Source organism: Lactuca serriola, chromosome 5 (assembly GCF_051521515.1).
Source record: "Lactuca serriola cultivar US96UC23 chromosome 5, Lser_US96UC23_V15, whole genome shotgun sequence".
NCBI lineage: Eukaryota > Viridiplantae > Streptophyta > Magnoliopsida > Asterales > Asteraceae > Lactuca > Lactuca serriola.
This window is the reverse complement of record NC_136412.1, coordinates 141020627-141034286: the sequence shown is the minus strand read 5'-3', so window position 1 is coordinate 141034286 and position 13660 is coordinate 141020627. Positions and strand designations below refer to the sequence as shown.

The 13660-nt window shown below is 31.6% G+C and overlaps 1 long non-coding RNA gene across 6 annotated transcripts; it reads left to right on the top strand.

Annotated features, from left to right (window-relative positions):
* The first annotated feature begins 1572 nt into the window (after window positions 1-1572).
* On the top strand, window positions 1573-3442 carry LOC145053037 (uncharacterized). Of its 6 annotated transcripts, none has more exons than XR_013684333.1 (4): window positions 1573-1943; window positions 2205-2362; window positions 2451-2528; window positions 2616-3442. It is a non-coding gene; the product is annotated as an uncharacterized LOC145053037 (long non-coding RNA). The 6 variants fall into 6 exon arrangements; XR_013684332.1 differs by having other exon boundaries at window positions 2205-2528; window positions 2616-2714; window positions 3182-3442; XR_013684330.1 differs by having other exon boundaries at window positions 2451-3442.
* Window positions 3443-13660: the final 10218 nt, after the last annotated feature.

Sequence of the window (13660 nt, the reverse complement as noted above, 5' to 3'; positions counted from 1 at the left end):
CCTCCTGAAGGTGTCGCCTTGGAAATGTGTCATCTGGTTTAGGAAGCTGGGCAAGTTGGGCCCCATATACATTGGTCCGTTTAGGGTATTAGCCCGGGTGGGCTGGGTTGCGTATCGACTAGATCTTCCAGCCGAGCTTAGTTAGATTCACAACACCTTTCATGTCTCCCAACTGCGGAAGTGCTTAGTAGATGACTCCGCAGTGGTGCCTTTAGAGGATATTCAGGTGGATGGCAGCCTGAATTACATCGAGAGACTAGTAGACATCCTCGATAGGAAGATGAAGGATCTGAAGAACAAGAGGGTAAAGTTAGTGAAGGTGCAGTGGCAGCACCGCAAGGGCTCAGAATGGTCATGGGAGCCGAAGGATGAGATGAGGGAGCACTACCTAGAGCTATTTCCGGATGCAACAGACTTCGAGGACGAAGCCTCAACTCGACGAGGTGGAAGCCCCAAACTCCTTGAGTAGAGATGGATTAGGACACAGGTTAAGAAGTCTACTAGACTAGTTAAGAAGCCTCAACTCGACAAGTAGGAATGGAAGAATGAAACCCTAATTTTCAGGGTTTTGCACCCTTTTTAAACACCTTAACCCCCGTAAGTTAGCCTAATATATAGCCTCCATTGTCCCAAACCCTAGCCACAAAACCCTGATTCAGTTTTGAGTGTTTTGAGCCATTTTTATGCATTCTTTGTGATTTTGAAGGAGCAAGAATGTGTAAGAGGAGAGTAGATCCAGAAGTTGAGCTTCATTTCTGGCTCATCTAAGGTATAAAGCTCCTATCTTGTCTATAGTATATTTAGATCTAGTTTTAGGATGTTTTCTCCATATTTTGGTCCAATAATGTTGGTCTTTGCGACTTGGACGTCCCATGTGGGCAAACCTTCCAGATCTAGGGTCTTTAGGGGACTTCATGGCATAAATGTGCCAACTTTATGGCCATGGAAGTCCTATGCAACTTGTGGACCATCTTTTTGGCCTTTTGAGCCAAGTAGTTTATGCATGGAAGTAAAGATAGGAACTTTACATGACCAAGCGGTCCCTAGAGACCCGATCTATGACCCCTTGGTTTTTCTTAAAGTTTTGATGGCTTTTGGAGTTGGATCTAAGCCATTTTGAGTTAGGGTTAGACTTTTAATTTTATATACTAACGGTAAGACTGACTTTTCTTATATATATATATATATATATATATATATATATATATATATATATATATATATATATATATATTAGACTTTTAATTTTATATTAGGGATGAGCAGTGGAAGCGGGTACCTATTTTCGGAACCAGAACCGCCTCAAAACTGTTGGTTCTGCAACTGGAACTGCCTTAGGCAGTTTTGGTTCCTATTCCTAAAGTCTAGGAACCGCCTTAAGCGGTTTCGGTTCCAATTCTCATTTTTACAAAACCGATACCCGCTGGATAACTGTCGGTTCCAGTTCCAATACCGGGTACCCGGAACCGGTACCGACGGGTACCCGCCTTTTTATAAAACAAATATATTTAATTTTTATATTTTGGTGCATTTGTATTAAAGAATTAGGGTAAAGAACTTATACCGATTACCTTAGACCTGATTCGTTTTTAGGGTTTATGATTTTCATTCCAAAAAAAACGTCGTCTTCTCTTCTCGTCACTCTCCTCTCTCCCCTCTCAAACCATCCTTTAGTTAATCGAAGCTTCAATCGCTCCAGACTCCAGTCATCATTCTGTTCAATCCAAGCTTCAATCAAAGGTTCAGTTTGCACTTCAATCTCCAAGCTTCAATCGAAGCTTCAGTCGGCACATCAATCTGTTCCAGAAATTGAAATTCACTTGTCTCCCTCGTCTCTATGTCTCTCAATCGACACTTCAGTCGACACTTCAAGGTGGACCATATCGCTCTGATCATCCATATTTATGCTCTCCCTCGTCTTCCTCGTCTCTCTCATCTTCAAGGTTAGATTCTCAATCATAACTCTAAAATATGATTGTATCTGTTGACTGTGAAATTGGATATCTCGATTATCGATTTCTTAGGTTGTTCAACCTCCATCTATGAATCTCGATTAGATTATTAAACTGTTAGTTTTGATCTTTTTGTTAATTTGTCGAGTCTTTAGGCTGAATCTTGATTTCCATCTGTTAATTTTTTTTTATTTCCATCTGTGAATCTTGATTCACTCTTAATCACAAATTAAATATGTTTGATGTATGCAGGATCTACCGAATTAACATATGGTTGATTATCCAAGTCTCCAATGCATGATGATGAAACTGGTTAGCAGGTGAATCGATCCAAGAGCAGGTGCAGGTGCACTCTCAAGGATGACATTATGCAGGTTGCTTGGAACACCAACAGACCAGTAGGTTACTTGGTGAGATACATATTGATATTTAGATATTAGTTAAATATATACTCATCTTTACTTGATTTTGGATGGTTGACTATTTTTTTGATTTCAGTCATCATATGGGTTTGTGCCTTTGCGGTTTGCTTTGATTGGTGTTTCGTTGTCTTGCTATTATGACACTTAATGGAAGGTATTTGTACATAGAAACCTCGATTATACTTTATGTTCTATTATTTTTATTAGTCATTATAAAAATATATTCTATTCTTGTTATCAGTCATTACAAATTGGCTTTGACAACTTATAATTACATGTTTGGGCGGCTTATTAAAAGTTAACTAGGCATATGCGTGTACCCAGAATGAAGATACAGCAGGTTCGTTAATATGATGTTAATCTTTAAATTATTTGGTTTATGAATTGGTTTGTTATCTGTTTTCTAGTGGACAGATTCTAGTGTCTCACTAGTGATGGTATGTCAAATTGGCAATTGATTTTTGTATTAAATCTAACATTAGTTTATCTTTTCATCCAAGAAGTCATGTCAGAATATCCAATTTCTATATTTTTTTTTACTTTTCAAATGAACCGTTCCAATGTTCCAATCTATGAGATATTGTAATCTCAACAAAATGATTTGTGAATCACATACTAAATCTAATCTTATATTCGTTCAGTTTGAATTGATTTAACTAACAAATAGTCAAGCATTTTTGAGGGTTTATATTAGTATCTGATTGATAAATCTAATGTTATATTCGTTAACTTCTGATGGTGTTCTTCTATTTACCTTTACAGGAATCTTAACAATCACATACTAAATCTTATGTTATATCCATGCAGTATACTGTTCTCGACAGATGAGTCGACAAGATCAATGAATCCAATTCAAGGCTATGATGTTTTTGATGTGTTGTTTTCATGTTGTTGTTTTATGTTTATTGTTCGTAATTTGTCATTTTTGTCATCTCTACTTATTAAATTTCACTTGATGGCAATTGTTTTCTATGACGTTTTTTAATTGTGAGAAGTGTTTTTAAAGTTTAATAGGTGGTTATGTAAAAGATCAAGTTTTTATAATTGTTTTATATTCATAACATTTCTAATTCGGATGTTTGTAAACGTTAATATCCATGCCATGTAATCTATAATTTATAATTAAAAAATTTTATATTTAAGAAACTGGGTACCCGGAACAGGAACCGGTTCCGATGGTTCCGGGAGTATGATTTTCTAGGAACCGGTGTATGCGGTTCCGGTTCCAATAACTTATGAACCGCCGGTTACGGGAGCGGTTCCGGTTCCAGCTAAAATAGGCAGGTATATGGTTATGCTCATCCTTATTTTATATAGTATAAGGATGTATTTTAACCTTTTAAAATACTAAATGGTTTAATCTTTTAATAAATTAAACTTTTAATTCAGTTAAATTTAAACCATATATGGACTTATCAATTCTCTTTTAATTAAACACTTAATTAATAAAATCCATGAGAGTGTATTTTTTAAACTATTCAAAAATACCAAGGTTCTAAAATTTAAGATTTCAAAATTAAAACCTTTTAATCAAATTTTAAATTATAAAACCCAATGATGTATTTTAAAACTTTTCAAAATATTAGGTTAAATCTAAAATCAAAATAATCTTATTATTATCCAAATTTAACCAAATCTATTAATTTTGATAAGGATATAATGTAATCTTTCAGAAAATTTGATTTTAGGCTTTAAAAACGAAATAAGGTAATTATCCTAATCAAGACTAAATATGAAAATCAAAATTTTAGGCAAGTGACGAGTCAACTCGTCGAGTTCAGCCTCCAGACAACAAAAAATTGTTTTGTTGTTCTTTGGACGGTTCACTCTTGCATCAATTCAATTGAATAACATCCTAGGCTCCGGTACCACTGATGGGTTTTGAGCATATCTACATTGCTATGTGATCATGGAACCCTAATTTCTTTTGATCTAAGTTTTTCTCTATCGAACATGCAAATAGATCTAAGCATTGGCAGAAATTCCAAGTGCTTAGGGGTCTTTATAAAGTTGTGGGTTGCTAGGGTTTCTGGAGGAAACCCTAATTCCTGCTTAAGGCTTAAGCAGCCCATGGACTCTTAGTTATGAGGCCTTGGACGAAATCTATAGGGCCTCCCTATATTATTTCGTCCACTCCTAATTAAGGAGTCCAATAGCACAATTCTACAACTATCATTGATTAACCCTTCAGTTATTAATCAGTCCCTTTCATCCCAAAATTAATATCAAATTAATTTCTGATTAAACACCAATTAGTAATATGATCTCCAAATAATATATTAATCTTATGATATATTAATAAAATCATTTTTGAGTACCAATTTATTATTTCAAATAATAAATCCTACTCTTTCTCCACCAGTCATAATGTCAAGTTGCATGAGTGAAGGCAACCCAAAAGGACCATGATACAATCAAATCAAGTACATACCAATTATAGTTTTGGGTTAAACACCTAATCCAACAGTGGGAGCATAATTGTTATGTTGATATTGAATGCTAACAATACCATTCATAGGGAACAATGTCTCTAGTTTGTAAATTTCAAAAGTTAGGGAACTGTTTCACAATGGTGGACTTAAGGGAGTAGGAACTCATAGTTCATAATGAATCTAAAGGTTTAGACCATATAGTTTAATAGAACTTAGTCAAAATCATATATGAATAAAGAGTTGAAATGTTTCAACATAGATGATTCTATATGGAAGTATTATAGCAAAAGATTAAACATATATCAAATCCTTATATATGATATAATGAGTCGAGTCCCATATGCTCTAGATATAGGTTCAATTACATATGTTATAGTATTCGCTTATTTAAAATTTTCAAATGCACTAAGAATTGTGAGAAAATGGACTAGATTTTTAAGTGACTAGAGTTATTAAGCAAACTGTCAAGAACATTATGAGGTGTATTGATGATTGGTTGCTTGTGGACATTTGGAAGTATCAGTATTGTTTTGAAAGGACCATAGTGACACGTTTTGGATTAAGATGATTCTCGATCATAATTGATGGTCATATGGGAATATGGAAATGATTCCATAAAGGGAGATGAGCATATGGAAATGTTTCCATAATAAGAGTTGGTTATAAAATCTATATATGAGTTGGAAAATTTAATGAAAGAGAAGTGTTCAAGGAGTTTGCCTTGAATTTGAGACTTCAAACCACGAAATTGTTCTGAGTAACAAGTTCTAGTGGAACACTGTGTAATATCGAAGGCTCGGTTTCTATGACTTTAGAACTAGGGATGGCAATGGGTACGAGTATACCGGGTTTTGTGTTCCCCATCCCCATACCCGAATCTCGATCCCGATCCCCATACCCGACCTCATCCCCATCGGGGATTAGAAATCTATCCCCATCCCCATCCCCAATGGGTAATTGGGGATTTTCCCCATTACAAATTTTTGAACTTTTATGAAAAATAACTCATAATTATATATTAACCAACAAAACAAAAACTAACAGAACTAATATAAAATACTATAATCACTGAATGTCTTCAAACACGAATAATAACATTCAAGGTTATAAATTAAATCATTTTTTGCAAAAAAAAAAAAAGACATTAAAAGTCTTCCCAAAACTATACGTTTGATTATTAAAAAACCTTACTTTGTCTACTGAACATTTGCCTATGCATTATTAAAAATAAAAACATAAGTAACACTATATATATCGGGTACCCATCGGGGCCGGCTTCGGGTACGGGTATGAGTACCCGACATGTAGAACCATCCCCATCCCCATCCCCACCTTTTGTATTCGGGTAATACCCATCCCCATCCCCATCCCCGGTCAACTCGGGGATTTACCCGGTCAACTCGGGTTAGGGTTTCGGGTACCCATCGGGTACGGGTTTTTTTGCCATCTCTATTTAGAACCTTTATATCTCAGAAGGTTAATGCATGTAAAGAAAAAATTCCACTACATCTTAGATAGCAATGAGAATTAGGAATTGTGAAATGACCATCATTGGAGTAATGTCTAGTCAAGGAAAGGCTATAAAGAGACATAGTATGTGTGTTTATAACATGACATGACTGATGTTACTTAATTTAAGTAGTTAATTCATTGCACGGAACAATCTACAATAAATAAATTTGTAATTGCTATGGTGATTAAATAATAGGGATTTATTTATAATCAAAGTGTTTGGTGTCATAGTTGATTAATTTATTATTGTGTTTCACTTTTCATGTTTTACTTCCTGAATATTTTTTTTATTCAAAATTCCACAATCATTTATATATTTGGAAGTAAGTAGTGAATTAAGACTATCATGAATAGTTTGATGATTAAGATTAGACATTGCATGGGGATTGCTGCAAAATTCATGAGTACTTGGGAATGAAGATTTTATGTATTGGATAAACCCATGATTACAAATTACTTCATGGATTCAACCGCAAGTAATTCTAAGATGATAATATCTATTATTCTTAAAGTAGAGATATATAACTCACATTTTACAAATCAGTTGCGCTTTGGTTTACTTAAACGTATCTCGTAACTGGATGTTATAAATGGTTATTCCATGTATGATTTGGTGAGTAAAAGGTATGACTATATAGTCAATATAATTCATTCCTTTTGCCAGAATAAGGAAAAATGATATATTTGGGCCCCTTGGTGATTTGAGTTGATCACTAAGAACTAGGCCTGGGCCTAAATTGATGTGTTCGCTTTTGTATTCTAAATTTGATCATTAAATCGGAGACTAAGAAACAAACAAATGAACATGATGTTGATCATTTAATCCATGACTTTGTTCATGTGGTATCTTGAAGAATGAATGAATAACTAATCACTTATCTTATGGCTGACAATTGTTTTCAATCAGAGTTTGGTAGTGGCTTTGAAAAACACTCTTTGTTGTTTGGTTATACTTGTAATTGTAGTTATAGACTTATCCAAGTAGGAGACTGTTGGATTAAGGTGTCTAAGCTTATAACTAAATTGGTATAAACTTACAAATAGAAGCTTAGTCCTTTTTGAGTTGCCCTCATAATCAAAAATAGCTAGAAATGATATTAGGAGAGAGAAAAAAATGATCTCTTAATTTATTATGTGATTAATATCTTAATTGGAAATAAATAATTAATTTGTTAATTGTTATTTGATTAATAAATTAACATGAGATCACTAGTTAAATAATTGATTTATTAATTGATAAATTAATGATAAATCAATAATAATTAATTCATTATTAATTAAAATTAATCTGAAATTAATTTTAGATTAATTGGAGTTAGATATGATGTGCACCAAATGTAAAAAAAAAAAAAATTGTTTAATAGTTGAACAAAAGAAGCAATGCTAATACCATCCATAATATGGATGGTTTTGGCTTCATTCATAGGGTTTCTAGAAGCCTTCTGGATGCAGATAAGAAAATGATTTGGATTAAGATTAAATCTATTATTTAATTAATTCAAATTTGGATTTGTCAACAAATTTTGTTCATAACTTTAGATACAAGCTTGGGAACGAAATTCCTATCACTCTCCTCTTCCTCATCTTCATTCTAGGGTTTCTAGGGTTTTGGGTGTGAGACATTAGAGGTATCATTTTTTTTATGCTTGTTGTCTAAAGACACAAAATAAAGGATCAAAGATTTATTCGCTATAATAAATTTAAAGGTATGTAAACCCTAAATTCATGAATTTCGATTCTCATAGAGTTCCTTTAGGGTTCGTGAACTTCATAGTTTGTTGCTATCAATTAGAGAAAACATAGATGTTGCATGTGAACTTAAGTGTTAAAATTTTTTGTTTTACATGCTTTGATAACTTATAATACCCACAACGATGTGCCCTGGACGATCGTCCTTATCACCCACCGTTTACCGTCTGGACCAAGCCTACCGTGTCCATGAACAACCTTTGATTTAGAAAATATATAGAGATTGTTTTATATTTTTTAGATGGACACCTTTAGTAATTTTTTAAATACACACTCTTATAATTATTAGATAAAAATTACTATAAATTTTCAATTAAACTAAATCACTATAAATTATATCAATGATATGGTAAACAAACAAATTTTTTTATTATAGATATCAAAAAGTACACTAAGGTTATAATCATTTATGTTAACAAAATAATAAAAGGTAAAATATGAAAAATGAGAAAAAAAAAGCTAAAAGGAAATAGAAAAAGTCAAACCCTAAAAATAACAAAAATAATATTAACAATTGTTGATTGAAATCACGTCTTGAACACCGTAGAACATTGACTAAGGGGGTGTTTGGATAAATAGTTTTTAGCTTATTAGCTTATTAGCTTATTGCTTATTTGCTTATTGTGGTGAGAATAAGCATTTTTTTTAAAATGTGTTTGGATTAGCTTATTGGGGTGTGAATAAGCAATAAGCAATAAGCATTTACGTGTTTGGCAAAAGAAAACAACTTATATGACTAAAATGACTAATAAGCAATAAGCATTCCCCCCCCCCCCCCTGCTTATTAAAATCAGCTTATTTTGCTTATTACTACCGCAATAAGCTGATTTTTAAAGACTCCTATCCAAACACTTAAATTTGCTTATTGCGGTGGGATTAAGAAATAAGCAATAAGCAACCTATTTTTTCCCTATCCAAACACCCCCTAATTGAGATTTTTAAATACGATTAAATATTTGATATCGAAGTTATACTTGTCTTGTACGATATTAGTGACAACCAAACTTGCTAACCAACTTTTTTCAATTCATTAGCCTTGTCACGTGCATTGTACATTTATGAATTTGAATCCTATTTGCGCCACTATCATTTGGGCTTGTTAGTGATTAGGGTTTAGACCTAAGATCTTTAGGGTTTACATTACGTCTCTTATGTAATCCTATTTATATGAGGTTTAACTTCACTATTTATGAATGAAACAATCTATTATCTTACATGGTATCAGAGCTCTAGGTTAACACCTTATTTCTGACCACAGCCCGTATCCGCCGCCGTCCACCTCCGACAACCTTCTCTAATAGTCGTTAGAGGTGCCGTCATTATGTTCCTTATTTTTCTGTATCTACTCTTCTCCGCCTAAATAATAAAATAGGTGGATGACACCAAACTAAAGCCCTTTCATCGGCTTCTTATACTGCCTTGTCTACTTTTGCCTCCTCCTGGGCTGGCCACTTCTTCTAATCTGCAATCTTTTCTTTCTCTATCAACATTGCAGTCGTCGATCTCGTCAGTATTGGCTCCGTCCGCCGCAGCTCAAGCCCTCTTTCTTTTTCGCTACCTTTCTCCGGATCCCTCTGCCACCGGTTGCATGATCGTTATTGCCGCCGCCGCTCATCTCTTCTTATACAAAAGAATTGCGGTTGTCCGTCGCTTCTTCTCTCTCCTTATTCGACAAGCAGTTGTTAGATGTCATCGTTATAGCTCTGTCACCGCCGTTGTCACTGTCTTCATTTATGTTTTTTTTTTTTATTTTTCTAGTTTATTCGTCTCCGATCGATCAAACTGCGGAAGTATGTTAGTAATTAGGGTTTAGGCCCAAACCTTTTAGGGTTTACATTAGATCTCTTATGTAACCCTATTTATATGAGGTTTAGCATCACTATTTATGAATGAAACAATCTATTATCTTACAGAGCTCTCCTAACAAAACAATTAACTTTATGAGGGATAAAATAGTTTCATTTGAATTTTTCGACATCAAGATCACATAATCTTTTGCTTAATCACATTGATATTGACCACAACGAACGAACTAGAAGTAGCAAACGACCACAATAAACAAACTAGAAGTACCAATTAACCACGATCATGTATAACATTGTGAGGAAAAAGTCAGATCAGTAATGTGGGCTAAACAGTCCAAAAGTTTGGCACATTCATCAACATGTTTAAGAACGTGTTTGACATAGAGCAATTATGAGTTTTTAACTTTTAGTTTTTTTTTTAAAACAAAAAAAAAAAAGCTTTGGCAATAACCTTTTAGCTTTTATTTCAAAAAAAAATTGAATGAAAAAGCTACTTCAAGTAGTTTTTGAGAGCTTTTAACTTTTAGTTTTTAACTAATTTATACATTAAAAAATTAATAATTACTTTTGTCTTATGTATTCAATAGTGGTGCTATAGCGGTTAGCGGAAGTAAGAAAATGTTATTTTAAAATAGCGGTTTAGAATAGCGGTGACGCTATTAGCACCGCAATTTACCGCGATTATGGTCACCGCTATAGCGGCGCTATAATCGTATATGAATAAATTCCATTTTTGGCCTATTTTACATAAAAAAACATTTTTTTGTATCATTCCATTGAATAAAATTGTTTGTTCTTAGCCCAAACCAAACCTTTTGTGTCATTCTATTGAATAAAATTGTAATTTTGTGACTGTCATGACTTCCATTGAAACCATGTATGTGTTGTCTTGCTAATTGTGTCGAAAACTTCAAGTACTACATTATGATTAACTATCAAATTACGTAATCATTTCATTTGATAACTGTAATTGTGTTAAAGTATGATAAAATAGTAAGTAGTGCATATGTTTTCTTGTTGACTGTGTTGAAGTATGACTAACTGGGGCATTGATAACTGGTTTATGAAGTATGATTTACTAATTATGATATGTGAAGTATGATCAACTAAATATGATATGTAATTATGATTTACTGATTAACAAATTAACTGGATTACGTTGAACTTTAAAGTATGATTTACTGTTTAATACTTCAATATATATAAATTCTAAATAATATAAAAAATGCTATATTACCGCTATACCGCCGCGAGAACCGCGATTTCAAATAGCGGCTGGTGACCGCTATTATATTTTTGACCGCTATAACCGCTTAGCTTTTATCAAACATTTTTATATAAATAAAAGTTATAGCTATTAACTACAAGTTATCAACTTTTAGCTACTGGTTAATTTTGTTAAACACTTAGTATGTGTGCCAATTCAATAAAATTGCAATTTGCAACAATTAGAAAAGACGGTCATAGAAAATTGCCAATTATCAATAACTTGCACGTTGTTTCTAACGAAAAGAGAGACAATACTAATTAGACTTTAATATATTGTATATGCAGCGTATCTTGTTTGACTTTAATATCTTGGATATGCAACTTATCTTGTTTTCATTAAATTACAAATACCAACAAAAATGAAATCCCTTATGACGATTAGGCCAACCAACACAAGAATCAAAGGACAAATTAAAAGAACAGGAACATTAATTGCTAACATCAATCACCAATTCTACGTAAAAGTTGTCTAGACTTTGTTTAGATCATACGGTGTGGGGCGTGTTATTTTTTGTTGTGGCTGAATTGACAGCCCATAACGCCGTTATAACATCAAAAACACCGCCCTCTTCTTATTGCATCTTGTTGTGGTGCTTTTTGTTATCTCCATGACAAGAAGAAACGTGATCATCTATTGGCTGCCAAATTATCTCTCTCTATCTCTCTCCTCTTAACATGGTGTTATAACACAATAAACAACACCCCCTCATCTTGTTGTTTCTTGTTATAACACCACTTTAAATTGCCCATACCATATGCTCTTAACCATGCATTTCATTACGTAAATCATGAACCGAGAGCCTAGGAGGTTAATCAGTAGTATATTATACCGTGGACAAATATGCCTTTTATTTTATGTTATAAATAACAAAGCACACAAACTCTTGAGAGTTAAATGAAACCTTTATCGATAACTTTTGTTTAATCTGTCCGTTATTTACATTGATGCATCATTCTACATAAATTCAACTCTATAAAAAATACTATATAATGCATTAAATCCTATAAAGTTCGATGGAATATAAGTATACTAGTCGAATCTCGCGCGTTGCGTGTGAATATAATTATTTAATTAAAATAATAGCTTTTAAAAAAATATGATTTCATATTTATACATGTAAAACCAATATCAATAGCAAAACAAACTCTATAGTTAACATATTAGTTTTATTAATTTTAATAAATTTATATTATTAGTTATTTTCTCTATTAATTAATAGTTTTATACATTGTTTTATGTTGTGCGAATTATATATCAAACATATATTGATTCCTAGATATAAAAAATCAAATTAGTATGAAAAAATAAATACTACAATTTTTTATGAGTTTATAAAACGTTTTAAGTTGTGAAATTATATATAAAACGTATGTCGGTTTGTATATATAAAACAAATAACGAGTAGTATGAAAAGACTACGGCTTTTAATAAAATAAAAACACTACAACATTATAACATTTACATTAAACAAAACTTATTAAACACTTATAATTCATTCAAAATGAATATTTAAAGATCAACATACATTTGATATATAGAAACATTGTTATAAAAAATTTGTGTTGAAATAACCATTAATACGATAAAACTTATTTTTTTCAACTCTTTCATTTTGAATCACAAATTTTTTCAAACATATGATTTTTTTAATCAAAACTTACATATATATTATTAATATAGCTATAATGTGTATAATAAATAAGTGGAAAATAAAAAAACATTACACATTAATATCCATAAGTTTAAAAAACTTTTGAATGTGGTGGAAAATATAGAGGCAAATTACATTAAATTTGAAATCATAATCACATTTAAATAAAAAAACAATTGAGTACGTTGTGGTTGAAGTTTTAAACTCTTGATTTGTGCCCAATAATGTAATATAAATATTAACAATTATATGTTATAAAAACAATATTATAAGTACATTGAAATAATAATTTTTATACTAAGTTGTAACTAATATTATAATAATTTTAAGTATACGATAAGAAATATATAAAAAATTGTGTTAAAATCAAACTGAATTAAGTTTTTGATTTAAAATTATTTTAAACTATACTTATTTTAACTAATTTAAAATTTTGATTTAAAATTATTTTAAACTATACTTATTGTTAGCTAATTTATAAATAATTTATTTGAATATTTTTTTATTCCCTATCTTATTATTATTATTATTATTATTATTATTATTATTTCAAATAACAATAATTTATTAATATAATATAATATATTATTTAGTTTTACGTTATTTTAAACAATTATTACTTTTTACTGATTAAAAACTACTTATTTGAAAGTTTTCATTATTATATTTAAACAAATCTATCATACTTTTTTTATTATAATTTTATTTTTTTTTCTTAAAGCTATGAAACAATGGAAAAGAATGAACTATCCAAATAAAATGGTAATTTGAATTTCAAAATTATAGTAATTGTTATGTACTGCGACAAATCTTAAAAAACAATATGTTAAGAGTGAGTTAGGGGAGGAGGAGTGTTATACTTGAGGT